This window comes from Danio rerio, chromosome 22 (assembly GCF_052040795.2).
Source record: "Danio rerio strain M-AB ecotype USA chromosome 22, GRCz13ab, whole genome shotgun sequence".
Taxonomy (NCBI): domain Eukaryota; kingdom Metazoa; phylum Chordata; class Actinopteri; order Cypriniformes; family Danionidae; genus Danio; species Danio rerio.
In genome coordinates, this window is record NC_141042.1 from 15,735,930 (window position 1) to 15,752,984 (window position 17,055).

Consider the following 17,055-nt stretch of genomic DNA (forward strand, 5'->3'; position numbering starts at 1 on the left):
ACTGGTTCCCCAATGAACAACTCTTCGAAGAATATGTTAACAATATAAAAGAACCATTTTCCCCCATAAAGAACTTTTTGAGTAGCTGAAAGGTTCTATGGACCTTAAAATGTTCCCAATGGATAAATCTATTCCAATAAAAAACCTTTATATACATGTCTACAGTCATTAGCATTTAGGGTGCTCTTTTAAATTTCACATTCGAGTGGCTGTGGCGATTTTATTATAAATTAAAGAGGGTCATTCTGTCTTTATTGATGGGTCACAGACATCAAAGTAAGGACTGTATGTGTGTGTGCACGCTCTTCCTGATACACAAAACCCTTCCTCCATCAACGTCTCACTTGCTCTTTCATGTTTTGTATCCACCCTTCTCTATGTGATCTCGATATGAAATGGATCTAGCATTGGCCAGGCTTCCATATGCCTATAGCTCTCAATAAATGCCTGCGGGCGATGCTGGATTGTGTGCGTTCAGTTAAACAGCGCTGATAGAGTCCTGCAGGCAAACGTGCCGGTGAGGATGCGTGGGCATTAAGTTCCAGTTTAATTTAAACACAGCGGATCTCATGATCACGGTACCTTTACACAAGCAGCTGCGTGACTCACTTCTGGCACCTGTGGATAGGTCTAAAAAAAGGCCACCGATAAATCACGCCTGCAATTCCGGTTGCAGGTAATGTACTCGGCTTAATCAGCAGTTGTAGCGTACATTGTGATGTCATTTTCCACTATGTAATTAATGCATGAATGATCATTTGAAGACAAAAAGTTAATATTTGTATATAAAAAATATTACAATTTTAAACCATTTTAAGGCAACCAATTATAAACATATTTTATCTATTTTACCATTATTATTATTACTAATTTTCACATTTGAAGAAAAAAAAAGTTCACATTTGCATAAAAAAACATACAAATTTTAAAAGCAAATAAAAACTAAAATTACAACTATTTATTTTTCCTTGGCTTAAAATGTAAAAAAGTATAATAGAGATTGTCAACTTTTTGTAGCTCTGATTTATATTGTATCGCTTGCCTTTAAACAAGCAGCCTTGTGACTCACTCCTGGCACCTGTGGATGTGTCTAAAAAAGGCCGCAGATAAATCAAAAGCCTGCAAACCAGGCTGCAAATAATGAAGTCACATACTCAGCATTGCCATATGGGGCAAATAGGCTTTGGCAGAGAGGGGTCAATTCATCATCTTTAAATTCATCCACTGTGGTTTAACCCAAGACGAGGCATTCTTATCCAACAAGCTATTAAAACCCCACAGTGTAAATTCAAAACAAAGCCTATTTGCTTTCTTAACGTGCATTTAAACAACAAGAAATGTGCATTATTCCCAACACCAACAACCCCAATCCCCATGAAGAAATAATAAATATTTGTATTTCTTTTTAAATATCCCGTTTATAACACCTAGAGAACCAAAACCCCATGTAAACACAATGTCTTGCTGATTTGAACAACATAAAGAGTCGCTGTTTTTTAGGTTAACATACAGTAATTCCAGCCTGATCTCATGAGAAAACGCAAGTATTTTACGTTTTGTCAGTTTAGAGGTTAATTCGTACAATTAAAGTGGTACAAAAACGTACAATTTTAAAAAGGAGGCATGGCACCCAACCCCACCCCTAAACCTAAACATCACTGGATAAGCAAACTGTACTAAATTGTATGAATTTGATTATAGGAATTCATACAAATAAGCCAATAAATCAATCACGAATTGCCATGAAATTGTGTTGGTAATTCCCACACTGGTGTGGCATTTCCTTTTAAACTATTTTAGGCTAATACATAACTGGTTTGTCGATCTGAATTTTGCATCGAAATTAGTGGCGAAAACTACATCATCCCAGATGCTGCGCAGATATTTCCACCAATCGTAGAGGTGCAGCATATAAACTACATCTAAATAGAAATTGGTAACACTTTACACTAACAGTGCATTGATAATGATATACTAATATGCAAACTAAACGTTACTTCATTATGAAGTTGTGATTATTTAAGGCATGCGCTAATCATGAACTAACTTTAACTACAACATGGGCCACATGAGTTCACGTGTGAATAATGACTTCCCTAATTACTTGCTAGTAGAAGTTTGTTGGTAACTCTTTAGTTTTGGTCACAATTCACTGTATTAGTAAACCACTAACTAATACGATTATCTTAATAAATTACTAGCTGTTTATTAATACAGTAGTTAGTAAGGTAGTAGTTGGGTTTAGGTTTTAGGTAGGATTAGGGATGTAGAATAAGACCATACTTTTGAACTAATAACGAACAGTTAATATCTTAATAATCGGTAGGTAATAAGCCTTTAGTTATTAAAACAAATTGGGACCTTAACTAATTGTTACAATGTACTTATTGTGTAAATACATGTATTTACTGTGTACTTATGCTTGATTAAATACATGTATGTAATTACATCTGTATTTAACTTTTGTAATTACATTTGTAAATACACTGTTGACCATCCCTTACACCTTAACTCACCCTTAAACCTACCCATACCACCAAACCTGTCCATAACCCAACCTCTATCCCAACTCAAAAGCACCACAAGTGTTCTCAAATACATTATAAACACAGTAAGTACATTGTATTTATTTATTGATGTAAGTACATAGTAGTTAAGGGCACTTAATATAAAGTGGGACCAACTAAAGTGTTACCAGTTTGTTAAATAATGTATTTATTAATACTTTAATTTTAGCTAATCTTAAATAAAAAGAACTCGTGACCTGTTAATGCATTTACTTGGAAGGGCACGTAGATTAACTCATTCTTAACTACTCATTAACTTGTGTTTAAACTGATTATTTAGACAGAACACTTTTCTATTTGTTTTAATGTAAACAAGCACTAGACGGTCAGCATAACTGTTATGTTTAAACCAACCCAGGCTCATTCTGAAAACGTACTGCTGCTATATACTGTATGTTTCTGAAGAGCACCAAATACATCCCAGGAGGTACGTTTTTATGCAGTTTCTGTTTTCACGATTTCACTAGAGGTTGCTTTGTACATTTTTTGAGATCTCAAAATATTCTCATGAGTGCCATTTGCGCCTACTATTCTCACATAAATCCACCAGAGGACGCTGTTGAAAGACTGACTGACCCAGCCCCTCCTTCCCTAACCCAACCAATAGTGTTTTCAAAAGCACCGACTGACCTGCCCACCCACTTCCCTTAACCCAATCGACAATTTTAAAAAACAATCCAGAAAAAAAAAGAAAAGCCCTTTCCTGATTTTTACCACAATTCCAGATTTTACCACATTCTCAACCTGTTAATTACTTGTGTATTTTTTATATTTGGCTTTTTTAATCTTACCCGCTTTTTGAAACCATTCTTCGCTAGACTTGAACCCCGTTGTCTTGGTCAACTCTCTGTATCTCAAGTCCGCCGAAAGACATAGTGAGCTACTTGACAAACTGACAACAGCGGAAAAGCAGTCCATATGGAGGTAAGCGGTTAGCTGGTAAGCACGAAAAGGAACAGTGTCATACCACCCCATAGCGTTCGTTTTAAAGACAAAATCCAGCCATACGTATTTCTGGCTGCATAATTCATAATTCATGCTCTTCAGAAATGTTTTTAGGGCTACGTTTCAGAATGAGCCCATGTAGGTTCAAACACAGGAGTTGACGAGCCCAGCAGTTAAGATAGAAGTAATCATAACGTGCCCCTCCAAGTAAAGTTACAAGCTCATGTTAGTTACATTTAGCTAAAACTAAACTTCTGACTATTAAAAAACAAAAAATTCGACAAAGTACTATGAATTAGCCACTAAATCTAAAAGTTACAAAAATGCCGAGATATTGCGCTGGATGTTTGTGTTTCTGTACATACTGTACAAATATTTGTCTCAAAGTTTTTAATTTTATGATATAGAAAAAAATTAAGGAAAACATCTTTTAAAATATAACTGATTCAAAATGAGAGGGGACTAACACACTTTATCATTTTACTGCATTCTAAAATGTCTGTACAAAATTCATCAATTAAATCTGATTAAATACATTTTATATTTTCAATGATCATTTTAAATTTTATAATGCAAAAAAAAAACATATAAAAAAAACTAGTTCAAGTGATTTTCAAAGCGTCGACTTTTTGAATTATGCTCTCATACAAAAATCACCTCAAAAGCTAAAAGCCACAAAATTGTAATTTCGATTTCACGGTGTTTTTAATGCACCGAGCTCCCGCTGCCGCTGTGCGCTGAAATGAAACAGGTGTGGTTATAGTGTAGCTCCCTAATCACATTGATTTCTCTCCATGCTGTGGTAAAGAGCTTTCTGAAGCCCTTGCAGAGGGAGCTGTTCTGTCTTTTATCAGTATTCTGCTGTAATCGGCGTCTGCTGTTAAAATGACAGCGAGTCAAAAGCGGGGACCCCAGGCTTCGCCAGTCGCTGCGTATTTGTGAGGTTATAAATCAAACGATGGCGCTCTCCCCCGTCCCGTATCTCTCCCAGCACCCACTCTCCATCCTTCTCATCTTTTCATTTCCAAATACAAAAACACCCTATAATGAGTGCAGAAACGATTCCATGTATAATCCGTCGATTTCCAAGAATTATACTTTAAAAAGTAGACATTTGGCTTTCTTTGCTTCAGGCAAAAATAGCATAACAAACATGCAGCGAATTTTAATAGTTATCAAACGCATAGAAATAATGTAATTAGCATAATCTCAACATAAAACTTGCTATTAAAGAACACCCAAAGTCTTTACCGCACATTCACAAGCGTTTTATAAATGGTTAAGGTTGCGTTTTAAAAGCTTCTAGATAGTGTCAGAGAAGATCTGATAGAGCTGAAGGATCTGATCAAACTGAAGGATGCAAACCCCTGCGCACACAGATCAACATGAAGGTAGCTGAACCACTTCTCATCAATTAAAAAGGATAGCCTGCTGACTGAAAACGCAAGAGCTTTGCTTTCTTTTATAGTTTTACGCGAAAACAATCGAAAACGGAGACTGCATTCCTACCTCTTTCGTGGGCTGCTCCTTTGACCACGTATTGCTGCGGAAAGGCAGTTTATTATCCCTTGCCAGCGCTGAGGACTCAGACCGACGGAGACACGGGCTGAGCTGGAGCGCGCGCTGGAGAGAGAGAGAGAGTGAGAGAGAGGGCGAGCAAGGGAGAGGAAGAGATGGGGGGGGGGGGGGGGGGGGGGGAGATGGGCATACAGCTGGATCAGTGTAGTCTGATTCCTATAATGACTCTTAAGAACTGATTCCTTTTAGTCACATCCAAACAAATACAGTCTGATTTTAAAGGGCTCATTAGCTGGTCTCTTTTTCCCTTAAATGCATACTACACATCACGAGTGTGAATCTAGTCCCTGAGCAAATGCCTCCTGCCTTTCCTGAGCTGGACTTAAAAAAAATTATAATTCTAGCTGAAACCATAATACAATGTCATTTATAAAATTAAAGTTCTACAATACCTGTAGCTCATAATAGACTGAAATGCCAAAGTGCCAGGAGTGATTTTATTTATTTTATAAGTTCAGTCCTACGTTGATTTTTTTAGAAAGCAAGACAACAGGTCTGTTGAGCAAGATCCTACTGTCGCATGATGGGGTATATATGCACAGGAGCTCACATTGTTTGTTTACATTGGATACCAAGCAAACACAGAATGTTCACTTAACGTCCCCATCTGGTCCTCGTTTCATTTGGAACTACAGGGAAAAATGGGTCGTATTTTCTTCTTCAACACCATGGTAGCCTTTATATGTTGGCCAGAGGAGAAATGGTCTTGCCCAACAGAGCCTGATTTCTTTCAAGGTTTTTTTTTTCTTCACATTCGTCAATTGATGAAGTTTTGTTTCTCGCCACTGTCGCCACTGGCTTGCTTGGGTTGGGACTTGTGGAGCTGCGCATCAGTGGATTTGCTCTTTCAGTGTTTAGACTTTCAGCAGTGAAAATTAAACCACACTGAACTGAACTAGACTGAACTCTGAAAACTAGACTGCTTACAATTTACTAGAACTTCTGTTAAGCGGGTATGACACAATGTACATCATAAAAGTGCTATAAGAAATAAAAATTTAATTATTTTTTAAAGAATTCCACTATTAGCTGAGCTTTCTCTTTAAACTGTTGTGAACACAATCAGCACTGTTTTTCCAAAGCTACAGATTAAAAGGTTAGAATACGGTTACAATAACAATTTTTAGTTCCTTGTAACACCAATAGTTTGGCTTCATAAGCTAGAGTATAGTTCACATTGTCATTTAATCATCCTCCACTTGCTCCAAACATCGAGTTCCTTCTGTTGAGCACTAAAGGAAGATAGTGAAAAATGTTGGGGGAACGGTATGAATGTCAGTGGCTGCGTGTTTATAACATTCTTCTTATTTTGCCTTCGTGTTCAACTGAAGAAAACAATTCCTAAATGTTGATCACTCAAGTGTGAATAAGTGCGAGGAAATATTTCATATTTGAGTAAACCCTTTTTAAACTCTCACCAACTTTATTAAAGATCACAATTTCAGATAAAAATCTACAATAGTTCATCTGAAGAACTAAGTCACCTATCTCTTATTTTGCGAGGAACGATCCAATAAGCAGCTAAATAAACAAGTTAATATCTTGAACTTTTTGGTATTGGCAACCAATGGATCAACTTTGTATGCCTTTTGTGACCAATGCAAGCCCAGATTGTTAGCAAATGATTCTTTTTGATAAGGATTTTTTTTTGTTAAATCACTTAAAACACATGGCCTCCCTAAACAAAATGCTTTATATGAACTATATTTTTAGTTAGCCCACAAATCAATTATACAACTAATGTAGTCAGTTTCCTGGAAATGCATTGTTTTAGAAACATCAATCAAAACATATAGAATGAACACTGACTATGAGCCAGTTCCATTTAGTGAACAATTATTGATTACTAAATTAATCTGACTCATGACTCACTTACCACAAGTAATACGTTTTGCCATTTAATCCCAGTAGACTGACTGTTAGCAAACAGTAAAATGTAGGTCTTGTTAAATTAATAAACAGGAGAGGAAAAAATATATTTTGCAACAAATCTGATTTGTGTCTAACATTTGTAACCAAAGTTTATTTTTAATCGTCTGTTTAATGGTTCAAGCCAAAATGAAAATTTCTCCATGGCTTACTCAAACTCCATGTAGTTAGAAACTTTTATGAGTTTCTTTATGTGCTGTTGAGGATGTTTTCATCCACTCTGGGATGATTTTGAGTCTTAATATGGCCATAACTTTTTCCGTTTCAGCTAGCTCAATGATTTTTGGCGACAAAACTTATTTTGACACATATTTTGAGAAATGTTTTGAATTAAAAAAACAATATAAAAAAAACCTAAGCAATTGGGATGAAAACATTAACTGAATTAAACCACTGTAAAAAATACATGAGATAAAAAAAATATATATTTTTTTGCATAAATCTGTTAATCAGAACTAGTAAATTGTTGAGAAAATTACAGGATTTTAAGTTTTTAATAGCCAAATTCATAAATAATGGTCACTGATTTGGCCAAAAAATTGCTTTAAAAAATCGTACACAATTACTTTTTATATTTTTGATGAATTTTAATTTTATTTTCTTCCTATTTTACTGTTGGTAGCTGTTTTTGCCCCACTGACTTCTATTATAACCACATTTTGTTGATTATAAAAACATGACAACATATAATAATGCATTTTTGATTGTTGGTGGGTTATTCCTGTTTTAGAGAAGAGTTCAAATTCGTCATTTTTACAGTTGATCATACGTTGGCACCATTAACCCTTTAGATTATAAAAAATAATAATAAGTTTCTAGATTTTATATGAAGTATACCAAAAAATTAAAGTGTGTATGTGTGCATGCGAGTGTGTGAGAGTGACCTTTACACACTTACCTTGATGTGTCTGAGAAAATCAAAATATGCATCTCAGCTCTCGGAGTAAACATAAACAAAGACTGTGTATTTATGCACCATCAAATGTGGTTATAAATTGAACTCAATGGGGCAAAACAGCCACCAACAGTAAATTAGGGTGGAAAAATGAAAATCTAACAATGCAACAAAGCCAATGTTGTTACTAACCATTCATATGTCCTAGACTGTAATAAAGGGTAAAAAATCCAGTCCACAATTACTTTTTATATTGAAAATACGTAAATTTGTGTTTTTTCCACCAAACCAGTGACATCATTTATGAATTTGCCAATTAAAAAGTTAAAATAATGTAAGTTTCTAAACAATGTAGTAGTTCTGAGGAGGACTAAGGTTAATTAACAGATTTATGCAAAAAAATAAATAAACATTATTTTTATCTGATGCATTTTCCAGCAGTTTAATTTAGTGGATGTTTTCATAACATAACATGGTAGTAAATTTGAGCAGTGCACAAGGGTTAAGTTAAACAAGACAATACATAATTCCAAATATCTTTTTTGCGTGTTCAACAAACTCAAAGCAACAAATAGGTTTGGAACAAATAGAGATGGGTACGTTTTGTGTGTGTGTGTGTGTGTGTGTGTGTGTGTGTGTGTGTGTGTGTGTGTGTGTGTGTGTGTGTTTGTTTACTAATCCAATTAAAAAGACTTTAAGAAATGTAAAATTTGTACAAATATATTATATCTTATTTGTTATACTGATGGATTACCTTAAAGAAAGCATAATTCCAATCGGAATCTTGACATCGATAATCCCATCTCTTGTAATTTACGCACACACACAACTGATTCAAGTGTGAGAAAAATGTTGACAAAAGGAAATGTGAACAGACTGATCGAATGCTGCGTGACACACTGAATCAGTGAGAGTGTAGAATCACAAGCATCTAATATAAAGATTAAATATGCAAACGCACACATGCCATTATACGAACTGATACTTCTTTCTTGACTGTTGTGATGAACGAGACTAATATCCATATCGTCTCAAAGTACGCTTTTTAATGCACATGAATGCATTTTTCATATAGCCTCGGGTTCCTGTTCGCCGGGGTTTTTTTTTCTATCGGCCACCAAGCGCATCTGTTTCCCACTCTGAGCACGTAGCGCGCCTCTGTCAGCGCGTGTCTCTCCGCGCACGAGCGAGCGCGCGCCCACACGAGCAGGCAGGAGCCTTTGACGTCACAGAAAGGCACTCCGCCAGAGCGCGAGCAACCACAGCTGCCCGCGTGTGTTAAATCAATCTTTCACGTGAATGGCTGTGCAGCTCCCCCTCTGGCATCCTGAAACATCCTCGCAGAGATTTTAGGACTGAATTTAGGTGAATGGGAGGTGTGGGACGCCCATTCAAAAATAAAACTTGCCTAGCTTTGTTTTTGCTGGACCTGCTGAACGTTTTGATCAGCTATGACTTGTTATAGTAGCCTATGTTAAACTAGCACAAGAAAATAACTATACAGTACATATAGCTATCTTGAAATGGATGGATGGGGGGGAGGGGAGTCATTTATTACCCCTCAAGCCATCCCTCAGCGTATGGCTTTTTCTGTCAGGCAAACATAACCGCAGTAGTTTTATCCTATTTTTCATGCTACATGCTGATGTTGAACTGTGGCTTTTATTTTGAAGCTCATTTGCATGACTGAAGTGTACATAAGACGTATGATGGAAGACAGGTGAACACATGTACGTGGCGATATTGTAGCAGTAATATACTGCATAACGTTATACAGTAAGGCCAAGCCAACTCTTCTGTGGTACACAAACTTTGGTAAGTAGTTTTCGGGAGTCATATTTATTCCCAGAACTTTTGCTACAAATGCATTTTACACAGGGGCAGTCTTAACTAATAAGTGAGGTAAGCAGCCGCTAAAGTCCCCCGGGGAATTAGGGGGCCCCGACCAATGTCAAGAAGCCTATAATAATATGTCTTTTATACATGTTGTAAAAGAGGTCTAACCGGAAATGTTTTTAACGTTATCACTTCTTTTTAAAATTGGGGGCGCCCATGAATAGTTGACTGTTCCTTCCATACTGCACATGCGTGAGGTGTAAGCACTTTAGACACTACCAGTCTGTCAGCGATAAGAGTAGAGCTGAGGTAGAGGTGAAAGTATGTGAGAGTGAGAGTTTTGAGATAATTTGGAGGGGAAAAAAATGTTGAAACAAAAGACGAACAATGAAACGCATTAGTATAAGGTAGCTCCATGATCCTGCTTTCTGGCCGAAACACCTGTCAGATGATGAGCACTGTGAGCTTGTTAAGAGAGGGTCTGTTCAAATAAAATAACATCTCCCAGTGAAACTGCCACCGATGGACTCTATGCACAGCTAGAGTTTTAAAGCCAATGATAAACTTCTAGGGAAAGCGTAATGTGAGTATTTTCAATTTCAGAAAGTTCCTTTTACAGCATCGATGTTGTAATGTAATTACAATGTATTCAGTAAAATACACTGACTGTAAAATACTGACGCTGTCAGTAGTAACAGGCTAGTGCAGAAATTTCATTGCAAATACTGGAGTAAAATAGTCATATTTTAACCAGTTTAACTCCGCGGACCTGGTATCGTGACGTCATCGACATTCGCTTTAAGATTTAAAGGGCTAGCATTGCACTAGACCCCCGTAAGCAGGGCCGGTGTGTCCATAGAGGCGACCTAGGCAGCCGCTTGGGGCGGCAGTATAGAGAGGGCGGCGTCCGCGACACCTCCCTTACCATCCGCTCTCTCAGATATATTCACGCATAGGTGACAGAATAGGGAGGACAGCGTCAGCAACACCTCCATCAGCACCCGCGTGTCCTCAGTTATATCCCCACATAGGCAGGCAGAGGTCCGCGACACCCGCGCGTCCTCAGTAATATCCGTGCATAGGGAGGCAGAATAGAGAGGGCAGCGTCTGTGACACCTCCCTCCCTACCTCAGCACCCGCGCGTCCTCAGTTATATCCGCGCATAGGGCAGCAGAATAGAGGTCTGCGACACCTCACTTCATTAATAACCGGTCACTTTCGTTTTCACATTGGGCGGCGTGATCGCCCTCTGCCTAGAGCGGCAGTTCAACTTGCTCCGGCCCTGCCCGTAAGTTGTTTCTTTTGAAAGTGTAGAATCTATATTTTATGCACATAAGCATCACTTTGGTATTTATTCTACTATACTAAAGTTATTTACACTTAAATACTGTATTTCGGATACCTGAGCTGGGTATTGAACATTGGTTTATTTTCGTATTTTTCATATGAGACATGTACGAGTTATAGCTCAAATGAAAGCTCTTGCCGGTGCTCATACGGTTCTAGCATTCTTTTTACTGAATTATATTCACATATTAAACAGTTGCCGAATGAATCGCGGTGTTTCCATGGCGCAAAAGTGAAAACAATACATTTATGATCACTAAGCAACCACAGTAAGCACAGACAGCTGTCATCTCTTACCTTATGCTTTACGCTTCAGGGCCATTTCTCCTCTGTTTTTGAGGTGATGTGCATAAAAAATCCTTTTATATGTCTGATGTGGTCCAAACACAGTGAATTATGTTTGATCAAACAAAAGAATAGTGAAATATGAAAACATTGATCAATCCCTGTGGCTTGTATAGCACCTCTCATCAGTTGGAATACAATAACTTTTGCATAGATTATGGTAGAGACATTTTTCTTTTTTCTATGATTACAGACATGTGCAGGAACCACCAAAATAAATAAAACCAACACTAGACCACACAGTACCTAAAAGGTACACTTTCAAATCTGAGTTTATAAAAAAATTTGAATAATACAAAAAGCACCTCTTTTTTGGTGTTTATTATAACAGACAACATGTACAGTTATTTAAAACACTTTCAGTAGTGTTTTATGACAATTCAAAGGGTTTTCTTTAAAATATACTACATTTTTGCATTTACACCTCTGCATGTGGATTTAGGAAGCTTTTTAATTTGGGTAGGCAAAATCCAGGCGGAAATCGCAAAATAACAGCAGAGTTAACGCAGTGCTTCTTGTCCAAACTTAGACCCACTTCATATCTTATATTTAACAGGCAGCAAAGATCGCTGATTTTTAAAGAAATCAGATCTTAAAAATGACAGTTTTGTAATGGAAAGACAGTTCACCGGAAGCCCTTGAGCTGCCTGGCTGAAAATTAAAAGTCTGTGTGCATATAGCCTATTCAGAAACAGTGATTACTCAATTCATATGAAAAATGTTGACAAGATTAGTTTGATTGACTTTGAATTAAATTTAAGTATTTTTTATATTAAAATGTAATCCCATAAATTGCTAATTAACTGTACATAGTTTGTGAACTTGTTTTTGTTTGTGAATTTATTGCATTTAATTTTACTTTAAGATGAAGGTTCTGCTGACTAAGAGCTCATCTATGGTGCCAATTTGATTTGGTCAATTCACATATGGTCGCATGTCTTTAGACGGTGGTAGGAAACTGGGAACCCTGAGGAAACCCACGCGAGCACAGGGAGAACATGTAAACCTAGCACAGAAACGTCAACTAGCCTGGTAAAGACTAGAACTAGTGACATTCATGCTGTGAGGTAACAGTGCTCACCACTGGGCCGCCATGCCAACCTATCTAGGAAAAGGGAGGAGGAGTAGGGGTGGAAGGGGGGATTCTTCAAGACAAAGATAACTGAGGTAAAAAAAATTCTGGATATTTTTGGTGACTTGGGAATCATCTGATTGGTGAATCATGTAAGCTAATGCGAGACCAACCGTGGTCAATCATAAGGACATGATCCTCTCAAAATTAATTTATAAATAAACTTCACATAGTATAAAACAGCCAGGATACAGTATAAAACTACTCCAGTTGTGTTTGCCTGATAGAAAATAGTGTCATATATAAAGAAGCAGGCTTGAGGGCAGGTAAAGAATGGGGTAATTTTCATTTTGGACTGAAATTGGTTTCATTTAAGAATGCAGAACAATTTTAAGTGAACATCAAATATACACCAACCATGCAAATACTGAGTGATTTAGCAAGAAATACCTACATATTTTTACTCTCGCGTTCCTGGTTTTACTCTGAATGCGAAAGTAGAAAATAGCATGGACTGAGGACTGACACATATACACTCCCTAGCAGATGGAGAAGATGCTTTGACAGATCTGGATTGATGGATTTACACACTTTCTGCAGGATCAATGCTACGGATGCAAGGACTCGCGGGGTAGCTTCTACAAAGATAGAAGCTCCCTCAAGATCAGCAACATAAGCTTTTAGGAGAATGATGTGCAGCGGCAGGAACCAGAGCTGAGCTCTCGTTTGCGTCACTGCAGCTTGGGTTAGATCAGAGATTCTTTTCTTTTTTTGGGGGGTAAAAGTTAAAGGGATATTACACCTAATGAAAATCAAGACAAAATTACTTAGACTCATCTCTTATCTAAAGATATTGGCACCCTAGTGTTGTACATTATATTAAACATCAGTCATAAAACTACTATATATACACTAGGATCAAAGGTTGTACATAGAGTAGTTTCTTTTCTTGACTTTTAGGATTGAGGGAGTTGCTTTATTAGAATCTTCTAATTCAACCATTTATATTCAGGTTCAGTTTGGTTCCATGGACCGTTTTACAACAGTAAAACTTGAGGACATAGATTAACCAAAAAGTCTCCCTAGAAAGCTCTAAGGGCGTACTCTCACTAGGCACATTTGCCTTGAACCATGCCAAATTGTGGTTGTCCCCTCTCCTCTCTCCCTCAGTGGCCCACACTCACACTGCATCCTTACCTTCCAAACTGGAGCACGCTTGCATCATTGATGATGTGACTGTTCAGTTTAACAGGAAGAGAAGTGCTCTGGCTCAGCACAGTGGACATCTTTTTAGTTATTTAATTTTAGTTGTTTGGGATGCCGTGACACGCAGTCAAATATTTTGACAAACATATCCACAACTTTGACGCTCATAAATTATCATAAAAGTCCATGTGGGGTTTGCATCTTTAATATACTATGACAGTTAGAATGATTGATAAATCCATATGAAACTGTCCCTTAAAAGTGACGTCTCGTCTTTAGTTTCAGGCTCAGGCGTTCTTTACACTCACGCTACAAGCATATCGCGCCAAAGCCGAACCGAACAGTGTTCTGGCACACCTCTTCCAACCCGGCCAGGGCCAGCCAACTAAACTGCGCCTGGACCCAATTCGGAGCCCTCACACTTGCCAAACGATTTATAAATTGCCCTTGGGCATGGTTTGGATAGCATAGTGTAAGCAGGGAAAGGTTAACATAGAGGCTTTGTGGGGCTGAAGCCCCAGGGTCCATGGAAGAAGGGGGCCCTTGATTGGCTGTAGACTTAATTTGCACTATGACGCGGGAAACACCTCTGTGTTGCTTTGTCTTAAATTAGGTATTGCTATGGAGAGATATACTGACTAAGCGCTCTTCTATGGTGCCAACTTGGTTTGGTCAATTCATTTATGATTGCATGTCTATAGACAGTGGGGGGAAACTAGGGAACCCTGGGGAAACCCACACGCGCATGAGGAGAACAAAGAACAAACACAGAAACGTCAACTAGCCTGGTAAAGATTTGAACTACTGAAGTTCTTGCTGTGAGGTAACAGTGCTAACCACTAGGCCGCCATGCCAACCTATCTAGGAAAAGGGAGGAGGAGTCGGGTGGGAAGGGGGGATTCATCAAGACAAAGATAACTGAGGTAAGAAACTCTGGACATTTTTGGTGACAGGAATTTTCTGATTGGTGAATAATGTGTTAGCTAATGCAGGACCAACCATGGCCAATCATAAAGCACGTGATCCTCTCGAAATTAGTTTATAAGTAAACTTCACAGTATGGAACAGCCAGGATAAAGTATAAAACTTTTTCGGTCAATAATTTGAAGTATTCCTTTTGGCTCATTGTCATTCAAAAACCGTGCCGGCGCTAAACTGGGGCTAGAAGTGGCTGTAGCTCAAACAGCATATTGAATAGCTCTGTTTTAGTTACCCTGTAAGGGTGATCAGATGACCCAATTTTCCCAGGACAGTCCCTTATTTCAGCACTACAGCGAGAACGGTCCAGTCAAAGGTAGGCTAACTATATATATATATATATATATATATATATATATATATATATATATATATATATATATATAGATAGATAGATAGATAGATAGATAGATAGATAGACAGATATATGCATATGCAGTGTATTTTAGTTTTGTGAGATAAAAAAAATAAAAGGGGGGTCCTTGGACTTGTCATAGCCGCAAGGCCCAATGTTTTCTTAATCCAGCCCTGAGTGTAAGTGCATCCTAAGAATATAGATAAATACACCAATACTATTCTGAGCACATCTTAATTTTGGTGGCTTTAGAATCTAATGGTTCCTCCCAAAATAAACTCTTATGACTCTTTCAATCCGCCTCAAAGTCTTTCCTATACACAAGTTGTACATTTTGGAGTCTCCAAATAACCTAAGCTCCACATACTTAGGCAAGAACATAAAAGCTCCACACAAATGCCTCCAGGACTCAAACCAGGAACTTTCTTGTTGGGAGACAACACTGCTAACCACCAAGCCCGCATGCTGTCCTGAAATCTCAGACCACACTTTGAAAAAACTGTCAAATTATTTCCACATCTAGATTGCCCGAATTATAAAATATACTTCCTTATAGTGGCAACGCAGTGGCGCAGTAGGTAGTGATGTCACCTCACAGCAAGAAGGTCACTGGTTTGAGCCTCGGCTGGGTCAGTTGGCGTTTCTGTGTGGAGTTTGCATGTTCTCCCTATATTCGCGTGGGTTTCCTCCGGGTTCTCAGGTTTCCCCCACAGTCCAAAGACATGCGGTACAGGCGAATTGGGTAGGCTAAATTGTCCATAGCGTATGAGTATGAATGAGGTGTATGGATTTTCCCCAAAGATGGGTTGCAGCTGGAAGGGCATCTGCTGCATAAAACATGTGCCGGATAAGTTGGCGGTTCATTCCACTGTGGTGACCCCAGATTAATAAAAGGGATAAAGCTGAAAAAAAAATGAATAAATGAATGACTCCCTCATTGTCCACCTTGCGTTCAAAGAGTTGGTTTTACTTTAACTTACATCTACCTGCAGCTACTGTACCTTAATTAGTCTGATGGACTAAATTTGTGTAAAATACACTGCATTTAACAGCAGTTACCATTTGACTGTCTGTCTTATTCTTTTATTAAGATCTTTAAAAAGCCCTGTCAGCCTCACTATTGGTTTTTCACTTAACCATGTTAAAATCCCAAAGACAATCCGAACAATTATTGCCTCACTACTCTGCTTACAATAGAGCAAGCACAGACAAATGATCATCATCACTCTACGACAAACAACCATACTTCTTCTAAGACTGATGATGTAGTGGCAAGAGAGTCCCATCCATGTACTTTACAGAATCGACCTTGGTTCTAGCTGATTGGGGTCGATCTGGGTTGGACTTTGCCCCTTGACTCAACAGTCATTTATCCAAATTGCACTACTGTTGTGCGGCAAGCAACTTGTTGATGGGGGGAGGGGGGTTCTACAGCTGGACAAGTTAACACATTATCCAGTGTATATATAATAATTAACACAGATATTTATTTATTTATTTATTTTAAATCAGATGCATGATGAAAAATGCTATTGTAACGAAAGTTCTGGGAAGAAATGCGTCCCATGGAAACTACTTACCACAGTTTGTTTACAACAAAACAGTTGACTTGGCTTTAAATGTATAATTGTATATTACTTTACATTTATTTAAATTTAAATGTCCACTGAATTGCTTGATTAAAAAGCGATTGAGGCAAATTCCGCATATTCACCATAACCACATCACACATTCCATGTCAGTTGCACAGGCTGGTGTAATTTTGTCTACTGAATATTCACATGTTTGTCTTGACTCTGTATTTTATTCATGCAAATATTTAATTTTACTTTTGGGGTGAACATCTATAGAGTTGATTATGAGAACAGTGTGGTGCAAGGACAGGAACTGAGAACTACTGATGTAATGATTACTTAATAACCACTAAATGTCCTGTCAGTGGCAATAATTTTGATTTTAGATTTCATTTTATTACATTAAGTTAAGATTTACATTATGCTTT

The 17,055-nt window shown here is 37.8% G+C and overlaps 1 protein-coding gene across 2 annotated transcripts in view; it reads right to left on the reverse strand.

Moving 5' to 3' along the window:
- Positions 1-17,055, reverse strand: part of elfn2a (extracellular leucine-rich repeat and fibronectin type III domain containing 2a) — a 245,415-nt gene that overhangs the window by 198,112 nt on the left and 30,248 nt on the right. The window contains 1 exon segment of one of the 2 annotated variants that reach the window (NM_001365944.1): positions 5,022-5,128. The exons of the other annotated variant lie outside the window; for it this stretch is intronic. The gene's annotated coding sequence lies outside the window, so the exon portion shown is untranslated. 2 annotated transcript variants of the gene reach the window in all.